Source organism: Glycine soja, chromosome 2, assembly GCF_004193775.1.
Source record: "Glycine soja cultivar W05 chromosome 2, ASM419377v2, whole genome shotgun sequence".
NCBI lineage: Eukaryota > Viridiplantae > Streptophyta > Magnoliopsida > Fabales > Fabaceae > Glycine > Glycine soja.
The window spans coordinates 35863548-35884353 of NC_041003.1; positions in this window are offsets into that span (position 1 = coordinate 35863548).

Sequence of the window (20806 nt, forward strand, 5' to 3'; positions counted from 1 at the left end):
TAAGCTCTTGATCTTTCCTTAACGGGGTTTCCCATGCCTTATGGATTCTTTGTATAGTCTTGGAATTTTGTGCGCCGAAATCCCTCACAAGGAAAGGAGACATGCTTTCTTCCGTCGGTGCTCCCCTTATGGGGTACCCTAGTTGTCTTATAGCGAGCGCGGGATTGTAGTTAATACAACCCCTCGTTCCTACCAGCGGAATGTTTGGGTATCTTCCACATGAGAAAAGGACTCCTTCTTTTCCTTCCTTCCATCGGGGGAACCAACTGATTGTTCTACCTCCTATCCCGGCCAAGAGCTGGTCCCAATCTATTCTCCTCTTTTCAGTACACGAGCGATGGCTCAGGAGCGGACATGGATGTCTTGTGTCTTGTTGGAACAAGTGCGAAACCAACCAAACATAGAGGGCGGGTAAGCAACAGATGATCCGTGCGCTACTCTTTTCGCACCTTCGGTCAAATGTGTCAAATAGATCTGCCAAGACAGTTACCACCGGACTTTCCTTGCTATGGTGGTAGGCAAGGAAAGTGTCGATTGCTGCTAGGTCCACCAAACCATCCACGTTTGGAAAGAGGACGACCCCAAAAATTAGCAAAGCTAACACATCCATAAACGGGACCCAGTCTCCTTGATTGGCCATACCCCTCGCCTTGTCTTCTAGGTACCTCTGTGGTAGGCCCGCTATGCCGTTCCGAGTCTGTTTTATGCGGTCCAAACCTCTTGCTGAATCCTTGACCACAGCTGCAATTCTGCTCAAAGAGGGGAGACACCCGGAGGAAAGATATGGTTTTCTCCCCCCGAGAGGACATCCTAGAATTTCCTCAAATTCTTCAATGGTTGGTACTAATTGGAAGTCTCCGAATGTGAAGCACCTCAAAGGCTGGTCGTAGTATTGGGTAAGTGATGCAATGGCTTCTATGGACACCTCTGCTATGGTCAACTCTAAGATCTTTCCGTAAGTCTTGCGGAAGGTTTGCATTTGGAGGGGTTCCATCAACCGCCCTAATTCCTTGATGCTGGTGGTATCTAGGCTTTTGACCTTGACTTGGTAGAACCTCTTGCCGGTTTGATTTGTTCCCATGCTTACTAAAGTGAGACAAAAGCTGGTGCAAATCAAAACTCCGATATCTCATGGGTGAGATGGATGAATGCATGATGGGATGCATATGACACAGATGCAATCTAGGAATGTGGGGGTCCGGGGAATTTGTCCCCTTCTTAGATACGACGTCTAGGGGTAGCAAAATGCCCCAACGCATGTTTTTAAGAAGGCGACACGGACCCTCCGTTGGTTTGTTTATAGAAGGGATCAAGACAGAACCCATATGTAATGCCCGTGCAAAAAACACAATGCGGGAATGTACATAGTATGAAAATATTCACTGAACATAAGCAAAAGGGTATATGATACTTATGCATGGCAGTTGTGAAAAATGGCACGCAACGTGTTCGCTCCGTGCCCCTATTTATGGGACCTATAAGGGAGAGAACTAACTAGGCTTTTAGCAATAATTCCCAAGGTAGTTATATCTCTCTTGATGGTTTCTAGAGGTATCGTCCCCTTTGAAGAACAAATCGCAGCAGTAGGGACTACTAGCAACAATAAGTTTCCAAAGAGAAAAGCTCTAGATGAGGGTTCACTGTAATCAAGCAAGTCGGAGACCTAGCATGATCACAGATTCACCTCCACTCCTTATGCTCCCATGAACCCGGGTATAGGGCCCTTTTTCACTCACAGTGTGTGCAAATAGTGTTGGTGTTTGTGTGCATCAAATGAATAAATATTTACTTCATGCATACATTTTAAAACGCACTAAAAGCAACAAAGAGTTTATATACATAAGAACATAATGAAGGAAAACCAACAAAGGGATATGTCACGGTAAAACATTGCACAAGATTAAATGGCCTAACTCTCTAAAAACAGGTCCCCAGTGGAGTCGCCAACTGTTGCAACCTACCCTTCGGCGGGAGGGCGACGCGTGACTCGCGGGATGCGTGTTCCACGAAAGGAATACGCGCGGAGTCGCCACCAACGTTTATTTGAGGAAAACGTCGGAAAAACCGAAAAAGACGCGATCTACGAACTTTTAAGTGAAAGGTTCGGGAGTTGTATTTACGCACGGGGAAGGTATTAGCACCCCACACGTCCGTCCCAAGGGACGGCAGCCTTTAATCGAATGTGCAAACATGACTTTGATTTTTTATGTTCCCTTTTTATGTCTCTATATCCTTTATACCCTTTTTATATTTTCTCTTTTTGTGGTCGACAAGGGTGTTTCCCTTTGCTCCTACGTATTCCTCAATTTGGGATGAGAAAATCAGACCTACGTAGTTCTTTCTTATCAAGCGATTCTTTTTTACTTAAGTGGTGATCATTTTAAGGCGTTGGACCTTAAAAATGATCCATTTTACTTAGTGAGAAATTGAAATGACAAACTTCAAAAGCCTATTTTTGTGGACGAGCTTGACTAGGCGAGTTGATTTTAGCCTTAGTTTCACGTTAGTTATTAATCAATTCGATTAAGAATGAGAAATCCCAAAGAGAAAACGTCCGATTGATTTTCCGCTTTATTTTACTAAAAGATGTTTTTTTTATTATTATATTATTTTTTACCTCTTTTTTTGATTTCCAACGTGGTTACGGCACGACCGAACGGTCGGAATTTATTTTAATCGAAGTTAACGGATAATACAATTCAAACGTTCGGTGGAAATTTATTTTATTTTTAAGTTAAGCGAGAAATGACTTAAGTAAAATGGCTTAAGCACGTCAAGAGGGGGTATAAAAAGTAAACAAAACGAGAATAAAAATGCACGAAACACAATGTGGACCACTACGGGTACATAGAATGAATCGAAAAGCTTGGTTCGAGGTACTTACCCGTTGAAGATCGAAGAACAATGAAGAACGGATGAAGAACGTCGAAGAACGGTTGAAACCTTTGCGAAATTCCTCACGGAAAACGTTACGGAAACGTTTCGGAAGCGCCTCGGCTTAGATTTTCTTCACGGAAACAATTTTTCCAAGCAAATTCGAAAGAGAGAGAAGTGCCTAAGGGGCTGAACCCTTTTCTTCTTCACTTCCTCCCCTATTTATAGCAAAATAGGGGAGGTGGTTGCCGCCCAGCTCGCCCAGGCGAGCCAGGTTGCTTCCTCCAGAAGCAACAGCCTTCTGGAAGAATATTCTGGAGGGCCCAAGTGGGCCTGGGTGCTATTTGCACCCCCATTTTTACTAAGTACACCCCTTCTGCTTTTTTTTGGTGATTCTTTTTCGTAAAGTTACGGAAACTTACGAATCTCGTAACGATACTTGTTTTCTTTCCGTAATGTTACGGAACCTTGCGGATTACATAATCATCCCCTTTTTGACTTACGGAATGTTACGGAACCTCACTTAATTATGCAACGATGCTTCCATTTGATTTCCGGTGTGTCACGGAAACTTACGGATTGTGCATCAATATTTTTTTGGGTTTTTCGGCATGTCCTGGAATTTCACAAATTGCCTAATGATGGGTACCAAGCACCTCACAAGGACCAAAGAAAGGTCGCATGTCATCAAGGAAAAGTCCCCGGACGAAATTAGGGTATGACATATATATATATATATATATATATATATATATATATATATATATATACACATACACACACACACACATACATACATACATAGATACACACATATTTTCCCCTAGCTATCCCTCTAATCTAGCTTATCTAATTAGATTAACATCATTAGATTTTAGTTAATTGCAGTGAACTTGTGGTCAATTTTGGCCAGCACCATATACCACTACTCTTATCATCGGTCAAAGTATCTAGTACCACTACCAGGTAAGAAAATCAGTGTCCTTTGATTATAAATAAAGCTGACAATTATGCAAACTGCAGATAAGTAAATACACAACATATGAATTTATGATAGCTAATTGATACAACATGTATCACAGTTCAAATTTTACATTCATAGCAGTGTAGCAGTTCAAATTAAATTGGCACGTAGCCAATGGAGGAAAAGAGTGAAGGTTACAATCATTACTCTACTGATGGTGGCGGTGTAATTGGGGCTGCAGGTTATATATTTTTATTTACATTTAAGTTTAACCCAAGGCTTACCTTCGTTGAAGGAGAAAAGACTGGCTGTGGCTTGGCTTCTACTGATGTTGGCGGTGTAACTGGAGTTACAGGCTCACTTGGTTGTTCTTCTTGCAAAGAAATAAAAAAACAAGAACAATGGTTGCCAAAGATTGTTCCTAAATGTTTGAGGAAACATACCAAATAATATTTCTACGTGTAACAAAAACACTATGCATGTATTCTATGAGAACTAAAATTTGTGTTGTGATTCACTACCTCAGCGCATTCATTTTGTAAGATATATTGAAATACCAGATAAAATTCTTCATTAATAACATTTTCCATCTTTATTAAAAAACAAATTTCCATCTAATGCTTCACTAATATAGGCTTAAGAGTCAAGATTGGTTCAAAAGAATCCCATTGCTGCAGAATTGAGATTCTACTAATAAAATAAATCCTATGTTACAACTCTCATTCATCAATCAACTATTTTCTTCATCTTCCAGGTCTTAGACCAATTTGAGAGAGGTTAAAAACTAAATGATAAACCCAATTAGTTTTGAAATTTATGAATATATATTGAGACTAGATTGAATTCTTTATATTTATTCTTATAATTTTGCGACATAAAGATTTTTCGTTTTTGTTCTATAATTTGAATTTTTATGCCTCAAAATTTTGATGCTTATGTAATTTTGAAATTAGAATTAGAATACAAAGGATTACTCATTATTATAATCCTCGAGGCACTTGTCTTCTGTTGAAAAGCTGTTTAGTTTGCTAATTGAGATTGTCTTAATATTTACTTGGGAAACTTAGGCTAAAATTTTCTATTTGGAGATTTCTGTGATAGAAGCTTAGCAAGGCCACTTTGCCAATAATTCTTGTTGCTCATTCTGGTTTTATAGATTTTAGATATGTGCAGGCCTATAAAAACTACTTTCTAAAATTTGTTGCAAGCTTAAACAAAATATGAACCTTCTCTCAATTAACCCTTTGTTCATTTAATTACTAAAATAGTTTACCATAGAACTATAGATCTGCCTAGAGAACAAGGCTCCCACCCACTAGGGTAGATATATGTAGTCTTACCCTCACAAGTGGGAAACTGTTTCCATGATTTGAACCAGTGACCTCCAGGTCACAAGGCAGCAACCTGATTGTTGTGCCAAGACTCACTCTCATAGAACTCCAAATTAAGAAGTCTGAACATACCATATGATTGATGAAAGAAAGGAACCAAAAGTACATAAATCCAAGGAACAAAGCTTAAGAGTTAAGAATTTTATGCAACTAGGTAACAATAATCAATTTTAATATGTTTTATCATTAAAATTATAATTATTAATCCAATAAATTACCAATCAATAATTACTTAATTCAAATTTTGCTCAAAAGTTTTATCATACTGGCTCTCACATAAACCAATAGTTTCCTAAGAGGTTGAAGCCAAAAATCTTCAAGATACAACACAAGACTATTTAATCTTTATAAAGCTATAGCAGTTCCAGAATCAAAGTCCAGCCTTTCTAATTGATACATGTGCAGCACAATGCCCACAAGAGAATTGCCAAAGAAGAAGCCATAGAAGCTATTGCATAATACCCACAAAGCCTAGAAAATCTTGACTTATTGAATGCCACAAGTGCATTGGTGGCACCCGAGAAGGAAAAGATTAGGAATATTATGAAGGCGTGGAATGTTCTCAGGCAACCCTTGAAGACTATGGTGGGAACTGGATTATAGTCTATGTACTCATAAGGAAGCTGAAGGAGGATGGTCATCACTATGAAGCAGATCCCCAAGACACACTCTAGAAGGGTGTAGTGGGGAATTGAGGCTAAAGTGGTTTGATAAATTGTTTTCTCCTTTAAAGTCATTGTTGTAAAGAAAGAAAGAATGCAATGGTGGCAGCAGAGGCTAGAGTAACATACAGCAGGCAAAATGACAATCTATGGTTTGCTATAATCTTAATCACTTATGTGGTGGCCACAATGTATCAATTGTACTGGGATTTTATCAAGGACTGGGGATTTCTTAATCCAAAATCCATAAATCCATGGCTTAGAAATGATCTAATTCTAAAGAATAAAAACATATACTATATGTCTATTGTAAGTTTTCTTTACCTCCTAATCTGAATGTCATAATCATAAGATTTTTATATAACTAAGTGATGTTGGACTGTAGGTCTTAAATATTGTCTTAAGAGTGACGTGGGTGGAGACTATCATGCACTTCAAAGTAGGGCCTGTTCATTCACAACTACTAGACTTTTTATTAGTTGCACTTGAGGTTATTCGGAGAGGGCATTGGAATTTCTACAAGTATATTTTATCATATTTTGAAGAGATGACTAAATTTTTTATCCTTTAGAATTTCCTTCTTGAATTAATCAGGACTTCAAAATGCCTATCTCATCCAATGTAACACAAACTATTTCACTATTTGTGTTTACCAATAAGCAAGTCCTATTAAAACCCCATACTTTTAGGTATTGGCTTGTTAAAACTCAATGTTTCTAATATACCCCTCACATGAAAATCATGAGTTTAAAGCATGGGCACAACACATGCCTACGTAAACTTTGGGTCAAAACAATAATGTCTCTACACTACTCACTAGAATCTAGGGTGACAATGAAAGAGCTCTAAGTCATAATAATTTTAGTTAGCACATTCTTTATACTCATTATTCTTCTTTATACTCATTATTTATATATTACTATGAATTAATAATACTTATTATTTCCATTGGCCTTCCTCTGAAAGATTACACCAGCTATAAATTGCGTGCACAATTTCTTAAAACCAAAATGTAAACTACACAAAACTTGAAAACATGGGCATTGCTAGTATGAAAATGAACGTAAATTATGGTGCAGCAATTCCTAAACTAAAATTAGTCAATAGTCATGTTAAAAAAGATTCAAAATAGCACAACCAAAGGAATTATTATAATAAATACAAAATCCTAAATCTTAACCTGATGCAATCCTACCCCCCAAGGGTATTGGATAGAAGACTCCAAGAGGCTTGGGCTAGAGCTACTAAAGAAGACCCTAGGGTTCTCATGAACCTTAGGGTAGATTTGATGGAAGCTTGCTTGTGGGGCTTCTATGGAGGCTGGATCTTTGAGCTTCAATGGGGTCCTTTAATGGTGATTTTCCACCATGGAGATGCAGCGGAAGACAAAGGAGAAGAGGTGAGAGGAGGCGCCATCCACTAGGGAATAAGCCATGGAAGAAGGAGCTTCACCACCAAGATGAGCCTTGGATAAGAAGCTTGGAAGGATGCTTCAATGGAGGAAAAGAAAGAGGGAGAGAAAGAGAGAGGGGGAGCACAGAATTGAAGGAATAAAAGAGGGAGAGAAGTGGAATTTTGAAGTATGTCTCACAAGACTCTCATTCATCAAAGTTACAACAAGTGTTACACATGTTTCTATTTATAGACTAGGTAGCTTCCTTGAGAAGCTTTCTTGAGAAAACATCCTTGAGAAGCTTCTTTGAGAAAACTTCCTTGAGAAGCTAGAGCTTAGCTACACACACCCCTCTAATAACTAAGCTCACCTCCTTGAGAAGCTTCCTTGAAAAGATTCCTAAAGAAGCTAGAGCTTAGCTACACACACCTCTCTAATAGCTAAGCTCACCTCCTTGAGATGAGAAGCTAGAACTTAGCTACACACCCCCTATAATAGCTAAGCTCAGCTCCATGACAAAATACATGAAAATACAAAAAAAGTCCCTACTACAAAGACTACTCAAAATGCCTCGAAATACAAGGCTAAAACCCTATACTACTAGAATGGCCAAAATACAAGACCTAAACGAAGGAAAAAACCTATTCCAATATTTACAAAGATAAGCGAGCTTATACTTAGCCCATGGGCTCAAAATCTACCCTAAGGCTCATGAGAACCCTAAGGCCTTCCTTTGGATCTCTGGCCCAATCTACTTGGAGTCTTCTATCCAATGCCCTTGCGGGGTAGGATTGCATCAAGATTTTTGAGCCCATGGGTCAAGGTTGGATCCATTCTTCTTTGTAAATGTTAGAATTGGTTTTTCCTTCTTTTGGGCCTTGTATTTTGGCCATTCTAGTAGTATAGGGTTTTAGCCTTGTATTTAAGGGCATTTTGAGTAGTCTTTGTAATAAGGACTTTTTTTTTATATTTTCATGTATTTTGGCATGGGGGTGAGCTTAGTTATTATAGGGGGTGTGTTTAGCTAAGCTCTAGCTTCTTTAGGAATTTTATCAACGAAGCTTCTCAAGGAAGTTTTCTCAAGAAAGCTTCTCAAGGAAGCTACCTAGTCTATAAATAGAAGCATGTGTAACACTTGTTGTAACTTTGATGAATGAGAGTCTTGTGAGACATACTTCAAAGTTCCACTTCTTTCCCTCTTTTATTCCTTCAATTTCGTGCTCCCCCCTCTCTCTTTCTCTCCCTCTTTCTTTTCCTCCATTGAAGCATCCTTCCAAGCTTCTTATCCAAGGCTCATCTTGGTGGTGAAGCTCCTTCTTCCATGGCTTATTCCCTAGTGGATGGCGCCTCCTCTCACCTCTTCTCTTTTGTCTTCCGCTGCATCTCCATGGTGGAAAATCACCATTAAAGGACCTCATTGAAGCTCAAAGATCCAGCCTCCATAGAAGCCCCACAAGCAAGCTTCCATCAAGTGGTATCAGAGCACAAGATCTTCAAGTAGGTGCTCCTTAAACCTCCATTAATTTTTTGCTTTACCTTCTCTTCCATTGTTGTTTCTTCATTTTTTCTCCATGTATCTCCTCACATGTCTTGTGCTAAATGTTTTTAACATGATTCTTTAGAGTTTCCACCGATTAAACTTGCTATAGAAGCTAGATTTGATTTTCTATGGTTCAAATTTCTTGTTCTTGTTCTTGAACCATGAATTGTGTTGAGTTTAGGTTCCTTTGAGTTTTGTCTTGTTATTTTTTGTGGCTGAAACCTAGATCATAAAATTCTTACAAAAATATTAAAGTTGAAGAAAACCTCAAAAATTTAGAGTGACTTGTTCACCTATTGTAGTTTTGTCATAGAAGTCATGTCTAGTCATGAAACTTGTCACATAAGATTTCTTATGTTGTGCTGAATTTTATTTTCTTGTTTCTTTGTCTAACTCATTTGTTCATGAGTGTATGAAATTCTTTTATCCTATTATTTGATTTGATTCAAATCTTTCATGTTAATTAGTCCTTAACATGTTCATGCAAAATTCTTAGAGAGTCTTTGATTGTGAACCTTTTCTTGAACTTTTAGGTTTCCTTATGATTGTGTCTATTGTGAATTTGAGTTTTGGTGATTGAATTGCTGGCTGAAATGTTGATCCTAAGTGAATATTGAACTCCTAAAACTGTGGTAAACAATACTAGTGAGTTAAACATACATAGGAAGCTTGAAAGTAAGCCCAAGGCAATCAATATACCATGCTTAAAAAAAAAATCGCTGGTGTTGGCAGCTTGGACATACAAACTTGTAAAAATTACTGAGAATTTGTTTCTTCGAATTTTGAGCTGAACTTTTTACTGAATTTTCTAGACATCTGGAAAAAAGTTGTAAAAAACGAAACAAGTGATTTGGATAAAAGGAAAAAATACGAAAAATCACACAAGTTGGCATGAAAATCAGTATCCAGAAAAAAAAGGTGAAAGGGAATTGTGCTTGTTGTTTTGGCTCAAAATTTATTCTATAATTGGAAATTTCAATTGAAAATTAGTGTGAAGACAAGTGCCAAAGCTACAGGTTTGTTGAGTCTTTTTCTTTTAGTTTTTTTACTCTACTCTAGAGCCATTCTAAGTTTCTCTTTGAGTACTAGCTTGCTTCTATGTCCTTTTCATTGCTTTAATTGTTGAATAATCCTTGAAAAATTGTCTTGTTAAAACTCCATTGGTTTAGCTTTCATTTCATTTTTTTGGTCTTTGGTTATTGCTTGTCTCTTTGTTTCCTTGTTTGTGAGTTGCCATATAGGGAATTGGAAATGAGGATTCGTGTCATCCCTTGAAGAATTTGAGTCAAGAAGCAAGGGGCCAACCACTTTAAGAGCTATTGGACTAAGAAGTACTCCAAATTGAGTGAATCACCAAAGAGAGAACAACCACCAAAATTGAGGACATTTTGTAATTTTTTAATTTTCAATTTACTTACCTTCTTTGCTTTCAAGTTTTGTAACAAAAAGGCCTTTCATTGGAAGTGTGTTGGGAGCCTCCAATAGGTTACCAAACTTCCATTTGTGTGTAATAATTTTAGGCAATTTTTCCTTAGGATAGTGAGTGTTTTGTTGGGAACCTTGAATGTGGTCATCCAAACACTCTTAGGATTCACCTAGTTTACTTTTCTTGCTTACTTTCATAGCTTATTTCCTTTACCTTCCATTGTCAAACCGCTTAGATAGCTTGCATTTTACCAATTAGTTTTTTCCCCTTATCTTTCACACCTCTTTTAGTGTTTATTTTGGCTAGTTTCAACCATAGTTTCTTTTACCTTTTGTTTTCAAACCTCCAACAAGAAAGAACCACAACTTAGGAACGAACATGAGTCATCATTCATCTAGTGTTAATGGCAAGGGTACTAGTCAATAAGACCCTTTATCTAGAATCTTAGATGAGTTGAGTTCCCTCAAGTTATGGAAAGAAAAACAAGAGAGAAAAGAAAAAGGAAAAAAAAGAGTTGAAGAAATAAGTCAAGGTGAAAGAAAGAAAATAAGAGAGGAAGAAAGAAGAAAAATAATGAAAGAAATGAGAAGTGAAAAACATGCCTCCTATAGTAGTCATAACTCTTGCAAGAGCCTAAGTGAAGAACTTTGTGACTATTACGAAGGAAGGCATAGGTCACATCTTAGACCTCACTCCCATAGAAGATAAAAGGAAAGAAAGCCTCAAGAGGCTAACATTAACCTCTCATACTTCCATGGGAAGGACAATGTAGAGGCTAACTTAGATTGGGAAATAAGGGTAGAGCAACAACTTAAAAAGAAGTCTACTTCAAAATCTTATGGCTCTCACTCTTATCCAAAGAAAAACCAAGGTCAAGGCATCTTAGGGGTGACACCTTCTAAGCCCAAAGATGATAAGGGGAAGACAATAGAAAAGCAAGCCCCTAAGGCTAGTACGCAAGAGAAAACTAGCTCTATAAAGTGCTTTAAATGTCTTGGAATAGGACACATTACTTCTCAATGCCCCACCACAAAAACCATGATTATGAGGGGCCAAGACATTTATAGTAGTCAAGATGAGGCTACTACTTCACCTTCCTCTAGTGAAAGTGAAGAAGCAAAAGGGGAAGAATCTAGTGAAGAAATCTACCCCCAAGAAGATGGACAACCATTAGTGGTTAAAGAAAAGTGTAAGGAGGTAAGTGTCTCCTCCAAGAGGTTAGCTAAGAAGGAAACTCATTTTACAATAAAGACAAACATTAAAGAAACTTTCCCTCTTAGACAACCTCCACATTTTCTCTTTTGTAAACAGACACTTGTTAGCACTGCCACACCTCTTGGGCTTGAGGTTATTCCTCAAGTAAAGGAGTTGTTGGATGGGGGTTTGGTTCGTAAGAGCTTAAATCCTTGTGCTTTGTTGGTGCCCAAAATAGATATTATTAGGCACCAAATCCCTACAATAAGTGATATGATGAATGTGTTGAGTGTTGCAACCCTCTTTTGTAAAATCAGTCATGCACCCAACGTCTTCATGATTGATGTACATAGGGACTCATTAGGTAGGTTTGTTCTTATTTTTGGTTTTAATACAAACTTAGGTGCTCATATGGGACACCTTAGGTTTGTCGTATTTTTTTGTAGGAATAATCAACATAAAAATACGGAAAAAGGTATGCTTTATTGCATTACTTCCTTAATTTTTTAAATAGTGATCAAGGGGTTCCCACGGACTCTAAGAGAATAAAGGTCATTCCTGATTGGCCCCCTCCACCAAGTATAAGGGAAATCTGGGGCTTCCATGACTTAACAAACTTTTACAAAAGGTTTGTCCCATATTTTTCTATACTTGTAGCACCACTCATTGAGTTGGTGAGGAACCATGTTCCCTCATGGGAAGATGTCCATGAAAGGGGTTTTCAGACCTTACCCTACTCTAACATACCCAACACCACTAATACATATGTTTTTTTTACAGGTGTCGAGGGAAGGAGCCTAGAGTATGAAGAACCTCGGGATTTGAGGTCAAATCCTTTCCAAGGTAGAGGGGATGATGCAATCCTACCCCCCAAGGGTATTGGATAGAAGACTCCAAGAGGCTTGGGCTAGAGCTACTAAAGAAGGCCCTAGGGTTCTCATGAACCTTAGGGTAGATTTTTGAGCCCATGGGTCAAGGTTGGATCCATTCTTCTTTGTAAATGTTAGAATTGGTTTTTCCTTCTTTTGGGCCTTGTATTTTGGCCATTCAAGTAGTATAGGGTTTTAGTCTTGTATTTCAGGGCATTTTGAGTAGTCTTTGTAATAGGGACTTTTTTTTTTATATTTTCATGTATTTTGGCATGGGGGTGAGCTTAGCTATTATAGGGGGTGTGTGTAGTTAAGCTCTAACTTCTTTAGGAATCTTCTCAAGGAAGCTTCTCAAGGAGGTGAGCTTAGTTATTAGAGGGGTGTGTGTAGCTAAGCTCTAGCTTCTCAAGGAAGTTTTCTCAAAGAAGCTTCTCAAGGAAGTTTTCTCAAGAAAGCTTCTCAAGGAAGCTACCTAGTCTATAAATAGAAGCATGTGTAACACTTGATGTAACTTTGGTGAATGAGAGTCTTGTGAGACATACTTCAAAGTTCCACTTCTTTGCCTCTTTTATTCCATCAATTTCGTGCTCCCCCCTCTCTCTTTGTTTTCCTCCATTGAAGCATCCTTCCAAGCTTCTTATCCAAGGCTCATCTTGGTGGTGAAGCTCCTTCTTCCATGGCTTATTCCCTAGTGGATGGCGCCTCCTCTCACCTCTTCTCTTTTGTCTTCCGCTGCATCTCCATGGTGGAAAATCACCATTAAAGGACCTCATTGAAGCTCAAAGATCCAGCCTCCATAGAAGCCCCACAAGCAAGCTTCCATCATAACCTATGTTAGATCATGAAATATTTTCTTAATGTTACAAAGCTTTTCAACTAATAAAAAAATCCTCAATACCTTCCAAATTTTCTCAAATAAAGAATTACAATATTCTAACCTGATCTTAGCATGTTTCTTTTGTTGTTTTGTTCAAATTTGAAAGAAACCTGGTATCTTGTTAGCATAAACCTGGTTTCTCTCTCAAATGACAACATAAAACCCTTCTCAACCCCTCTTTATATTCATACACAACTACTGATCTGCTAGCATAAACCCACCCTTAATGGGACTAATCAATTGCTGGCTCATTCCACTTTTTTCTAACATAACCCCTTGTATTTCGTTGACTCACTAATTCAGCATTACTTTATGGTATCTCACCAATTCACATGATTCGAATGGATCCAACCAAGCCAAGAAATTGGAATGTAGATACCATACTACATCCCCTTTAGAAGGAAAAATTAGCATTAGGAAAAATAGCAGAAGTATGCAGAGACCAATATATAACATATATAGCAGCTTGCGACATCAAAGCCTCAAATGCATTAACACTTGGCATCTCTCCACAAGATGATGTCTTTGCTTTTAAGTTGTAAACATAGTGGGCACTGTTTTAGTACTCAAATGCTCCACCTTTTCTTAGATCAACCACAATAAACAGGTAATATTGAAACTTCCTTACTCACCTAATTATTCACTGCAAGATTTTTCATCTTGACTTTGCAAAAGCAATATTCATCAGGAATCAATGTATTGAGGGGAGAGTCAAGGCCTCCTTTATCCATTTGGTTTTGAATTTGGGATCATGAATCCAAATATCCCAACATTGCTGGTGTATGACATGGACATAGTTGATCATTTATAATTGTACCATGGGCACATTATTCAATATCCTTATGCCCTGCCCCCAATGAACAACACTATGCTACACATGAATCACTTATTTTCCATACCCATTCTACTTTTGGAAACTCCGCCAAAACTAGAGTGGTCACAAGTATTGGAACAACGCACTCAAAGTGAGAAGTGGTCGCCATGGTGCTATACACATTACAATAGACACCTAGCTAGCTAGCCATTAAGCATTCAAAGGACTGCAAAGTGAGCATAACTTACCTCAATCAAAATGAGACCCTATGAGCACCCCAAAAGGACTGCAAAGTGACACCCCAAACAGACCTTGCAATGAACACGAGTTCCACAAACCAAATCCTTGCAGCAGAAACAAAAAAAGTCCTTGAAGTGAGCACGAGTTCCCCAAACAGACCTAGGTATTCAATAGAACATGTTAAAGAAAAGAAAGACTGACAAAACGTACCTAGGTAAGGTGGCAAGCTGTCATGGTCTAGAGCGCGATGGAGTAAAAGAAGCTTAGATGGAGAAGAAGAGAGCTTAGATGGAGAAGAAAAAAGTGCAAGAAAAATAGGTCTCGCATCTGATATTTTAAAATGTAAGTCCAACATCGGTTTTCAATAAAAAAAACCGATGTTAACAAAATGATGTTAATGATCGGTTTTCTGGAAGAAACCGATGTTAACTTATCATACGTTAGAAAACCGATGTTAACAAACTTACGTTAACATCGGTTCTTCAAAAACCGATGTTAACTAATTAATGTTAACATCAGTTTTTCCAGAACTGATGTTAACATCACTTTGTTGACATTGGATTTTCAGAAAACCGATGTTAATGGATACACATTATTTATAATTATGCTACCGTATTTATCTTAACATCGGTTTTGTCAAAAACCCATGTTAATCTGACGATGTTAAATCTGCTTTTTGTAGTCATACTATTAGAAAATATGCTTTTTACATTGGTTATTTATGACTTTCTACATCGATTTTTAACCGATTTTGAAAGTACCGATGTTGAAAGTTTTATCGTTAACATCGAATTTTTAAAACCAATGTTAATGTAAAATTGACAACATCGATTATTTAAATAACCGATGTTATACAATAAGAATTACACCCAAAAAAATGTATGAATGTTGACAGTTCACATCGATTTTTATACAAAACCGACGTTAACTTATAGATTAACATCGATTTTCTAAAAAAACTGATGTTAGCATATACGTTAACATCGGTTTTGTATAAAAACCGATGTTAACTTCCAAACGTTAACATCGATTTCAATCAAAAACCGATGCTAACTTATATGTTAACACATTTTTTATGTTAACTTCGATTTTTAACAAAAAACTTATGTTAACGTATAAGTTAACATCGATTTTTTTTATAGAAACCGATGTTAACTTTTTGGATATTAACATCAGTTTGTTTTTTAAAAGCGATGTTTAATATACACAAACAACATCTATTTTTTGAAGAACCGATGTTAACTTATATGTTAACATCGGTTTTTTGGAAAAACCAATGTTGTTTGTGTATATTAACATTGGTTTTTTAAAAAAACCGATGTTGCTATTAGGATTTTTTTTAAATACACTTTCTGTTTTTACAAAAAACCCAAAATTTAACCTGTAAATTTCAAATCTGACCACATAGCATAGCCTATATCATATGCATTATGCTTTCAAACAGTTTTTAGCAGAAAGCTAGCTAGTAAACTATCAATTATAAACAAATCAATTGATAACTATGGATAAATAATTTATTAATAACTATCAATAAAGAATATTCAATGTTAAAATGAAACAACAATTGTAAAAAATGTAAAGTGAACTAGTAAACTAATTAAGTAACCTAAAATTACATAGTTCCCTAACATCCTAAGTTTGATTTCTAACTTTGAGATAATACTGTGCCCACTGGATGCGAAGTGCCTTCAATCTATCTGCTTCTAATGGTCTAACATCATTAAAATACTGCATGATCAAATAAAACATAAGTTAATAATGTAATACCAATGATAAGAAAATCAACTTTGTTTGAAATAAACAATTACTGTTTCCCAATTATTCCTGAAACTTCCTAAGGTAGACATCGCGTTTTGAATTCTGCATCCAACTCTTCATGTAACTTTCTTATTTAAATTGTGATTGCCCAGATCTTTGAATGGACTGTGGCTCGAGGAATCCATACACATCGGAATTCCTCGCTCGCATACTTGTCTCAATCAGATGCTTATTGTTGTTAACACAAAGTTAATTATGTATGAATTTAAAACAATAACTTAGGTAATTAACAATAATCTAAATTGACTTACAAAATCCACAATTGTATAACAGAGATGCTGAGGCATTGACCATCGTGTGCTATTTCAGATAGATCTTCGTGCTTTATGTACAAGGGAAAGTCTTGATTAAACACCCCGAACATGGTAACATCCCAAGTAACCTGCAACGGCTTCAAAAAAAGTTGTGGGATGGTCAATGTAATCAAATATAGGGGATCATGTACCTGAGGATCCAGCCCATCTGTAGGTTTTGCTAGAGACACAACTACCTGTTTATCCAACATAGTTAATTAACAATTTAATTATAGTGAACAGTTCAATTGAAAAAAAGAAGCATATAATGAGAGTAAAATACCTGTTCTGGTAAACGCTTGACGAGATGTGTCGGCCAAGCAAGGAAGGTGTTAAGTGCCTGCCCCACTAAAATAACATCGTCAGTGGGTACAAGAACGGGAGCATCTGCATCTTTAACCTCCTCAACACCAACCTTCACTTGGCCATGCAACAAAAGGATGTTGTGAACGACTGTGGATCCCTCATAAACTATTTCTAGGGCAACCAGGTGGGAAGGATTTTCTTCGATGTACAACTCGCATTTGTCTAAGTCCCCCGTGTCTAGATCGGTCATTGAGGGATCAACACAACTCCCCTTTGTGCTGACACGAGCAGTTGAGGGACCAACCTCAGGCTCCGGAGGAAATGCAAGTCCTTGTGATTGGATCTGTGATTGCAACTAGGACTGCATCTGGCTGAAGGATAACATCAGCTGCCAAGCCAATTTTTTTGTGATCGACTCCTTTAGCTAGTCCCTGATTTGTTAAGTCAGCTTCTTGAGTTCTTCGGGAGCTAAGGAGGAAGAACTACAAGAGGTTCGTGGAACTGATCCAAAGTATTGCTTTATGGTCACACCGAATCCAGCAGCACGCACACAACCAGGGTGTTTTGATCGCCCAATGGCAGCAGTCAGGAGATCCTGACGTCCATAGGGGACAAAGGAACCCTTTGACGCCTGCTCCTCCAAAGAATCTTGTACAGAACACATATATTTGTTTAGTCATTCACAAAATAAACAAAGATAATTATAATTATTAATTGAAAATGACTTGCAATCTTCTCAACAATTTCCTTTACTGCCTCAGACGTCATTTACCCAGTTTTCTCGGTGTGAGCCAGCTTCTACTTCACGTGTCGTCTGATGGGAGATGAAGGGTCAATCACAACCTTAGTGCTTTCGGATTGAGCAACTTCCTCCAATTTTTTTTTTGTCTTTTGTAGAAGCAAAGCTTCATGGTGAATCAAAGGTGATTCAAAGGTGTTTTGATGATAACAATGATGATAACAAAAGATGATGACAAAGGTGATGACAAAAAGCTCAAAAATCAATCAAAGAACAACTCAAGTGAATCAAAGATCAATCAAGAAAAATTCAAGAGTTCAAGATAAGAATCAAGAAGAATTCAAGACTCAAGAAGAAAGTTTAGAGTCAAGAATCAAGATTCAAGGTTCAAGACCTCAAGAATCAAGATCAAGATTCAAGACTCAAGATTCAAGAATCAAGAGAAGGCTTAATCAAGATAAGTATGAAAAGGGTTTTCTCAAAAATTGAATAGCACATGGTTTTTCTCAAAACATGTTTACCGAAGAGTTTTTACTCTCTGGTAATTGATTACCAGATTGTTGTAATCGATTACCAGTAGCAAAATGGATTTGAAAAAGTTTTCAAATTGAATTTGCAACGTTCCAATTAATTTCAAAAAGCTGTAATCGATTACAATGTTTTGGTAATCGATTACCAGTGCCTTTGAACGTTGAAATTCAAATTAAAATGTGAAGAGTCACATCCTTTCACACAAAAGCTTTGTGTAATCGATTACACTGATTTGGTAATTGATTACCAGTGTTTCTTTCTGAAAAAATAAAAAAGATGTAACTCTTCAAATGGTTTTTGACTTTTTCAAATTGGTTTTAAGTTTTTCTAAAAGTTATAACTCTTCTAAATGGTCTTCTTGACCAGACATGAAGAGTCTATAAAAGCAAGGCTTTGTTTTGCATTTCAATAATCTTTCTAACACTTATTCATACAATCCTTTACAAGCCTTGAATCTCTTTGAAATTCTTCTTCTTCTTTGTACCAAAAGCTTTCTGAAGTTTTCTGGTTTTCTAAACCTTGAAAACTTGTGCTATTCATTCTTTTCATCTCTTCTCACTTTGCCAAAAAGAATTCGTCAAGGACTAACCACTTGAGTTCTTTTTGTGTCTCTCTTCTCCCTGTTCCAAAAGAACAAAGGACTAACCGCCTGAATTCTTTTGTGTCTCCCTTCTCCCTTGTCAAAGAATTCAAAACGACACAGTCTGAGAATTCTTTTGATTCTTCCCTTTCCCTAATACAAAAGTGTTCAAAGGTTTAACTGCCTGAGAATTCTTTTGTATCCCCATTCACAAAGTATCAAAGGTTTAATAGCCTGAGATCTTTGTCTTAACACATTGGAGGGTACATCCTTTGTGGTACAAGTAGAGGGCACATCTACTTGGGTTTGACTGAGAACAAGAGAGGGTACATCTCTTGTGGATCAGTTCTAGTGGAGGGTACATCCACTAGGGTTTCAAAGAGAACAAGGGAGGATACATCCCTTGTGGATCTTTGCTTGTAAAAGGATTTTTACAAGGTTGAAAGAAATCTCAAGGACCACAGGTCGCTTGGGGACTGGATGTAGGCACGGGTTGTTGCCGAACCAGTATAAAAACTCTTGTGTGTTTGTTTCCTTCTTCCCTACTCTTTTACTTTCCGCTGTGCATTTAATTTCCGCTTTTACTTTCTGTTAAGTTTTCTCTTCTACTCCTCATTCTCTTAACAATTTAGTAAAAGCCTTAGAAGAGTAATTTTTAAATCAGTAAAGGTTTAGGAATAATTAATTCAAACCCCCCTTCTTAATTATTCTGAGGCCACTCGATCCAACATCTTCTCATCCATCAGCTTTTGTTCTAAATATTCATAACCCCCATGAGACAACACGTGGGGGGCAATGTTTTGCTTCTGGATGGCCTGTGCCTTTTTCCATACATCCTGCAAAAATCGAACATTAATGAAAGTCATTATTACAATGTATTATAATAACTGAATTTTTAGTGGAAAACAATTAAAATGATAAAGTACATACCTCCCACGAGGGGTCTCTGCGGGTCTGACAAAATTGGGCCCATTTCTCTTTGCTAATGCCATATTTTTGACAAATAGTGTCATCCCCATTTCCTTGTCAAATCAGATTTAAACTGTCTCCACTGCTCCCCGATAGTTTGAAGTATTTTCTTCTTTGTCCTACCGTCAGATGCTTTAGGGATATCAAATTCAGCCTGTCAAACAATAAATTAGGTTTTATTGTTAGTAAATTATAAATTTTGGCTAATAAAGAAAATCTAGAAGATGAAAACTAAAATACCTGCATATCCTTCCATATAAAATCCTTATGAGTAGCAGGGACTTCTTTCCAAGTCTCGTATGTCACGTCGACCTTATGACGAGCGACAATCCCCAAATATGTTCTTAATTTCTTCTTGTTGGGACCGTCGGCCTTCCTGATCGCAGGATCGACGTGGACCACCGGTCTCTCTGCCCCAAGTGGTCTAGTGGCTAAGGATCGTAGCCGAGTGGCTTTGCGTGTCCACTTCAAGGTAGACGGAGACTGTGATGCTATTGCAGGAGGAGGAGGAGGAGCAAAAAGAGGAGGAGGCAAGCCAGGTGGAGTAGCCATGGGCCTAAAAAGAAAAAAACTTGAGTTAGTTAACATTATCAAAAAACTGAATCAGTTATGTAAATGAATGTACCAAAATGAAATACATAATTAGAAAATTACATTTGACGATGTTAATTAATTCTCCTTCATCATGATCATTACGATTAACATGAACGTCGTCAACTTCTTCATCCCCGACGATGTTAGGAGTCATTTGTGTGGACAAAGGACTAACATAAGTATCAATGTATGAATCATCATCCTCTACATTAACCCCAATTGTTTTCCCGTGTAGAACCATGGACCACTTTTCATCATAAGGGTCTTGAACAAAAAAACCTATTTAGCTTGTTCTGCCATGATGATAGGGTCATTGTGGTAAGCTAGTTTCTTTAGGTCTACCAATGTAAATCCTACATCATCGATCCGCACACCGATGTTGTTGTTAACCCATTTACATTTGAAAACACAGACAGTAAATTTGACATAGTTAAGCTCCCAAATTTCATCAATGAACCCAAAGTAAGGGATGGAAGCTACACAGGAATTGTCATCATGTACACTAGCAAAGTGTTGAGACTCAGCCCTTAGGGTGACCCCACTGTTTTGCATTGTACTTTTCTCGTCTTGTGCTTTTGTATAAAAGGAATACTTGTTTATGCCGTATCCTTACCAAGTTATAACATTTCTTTTCGGTCCATCTACTAGCTTTCTTAATGTTTCAAAAGCATTTTCATAAGCAAAGATTGTATTTTTAAACCAATCAGAGAAAGTCTTGTTATTCTATTTCAA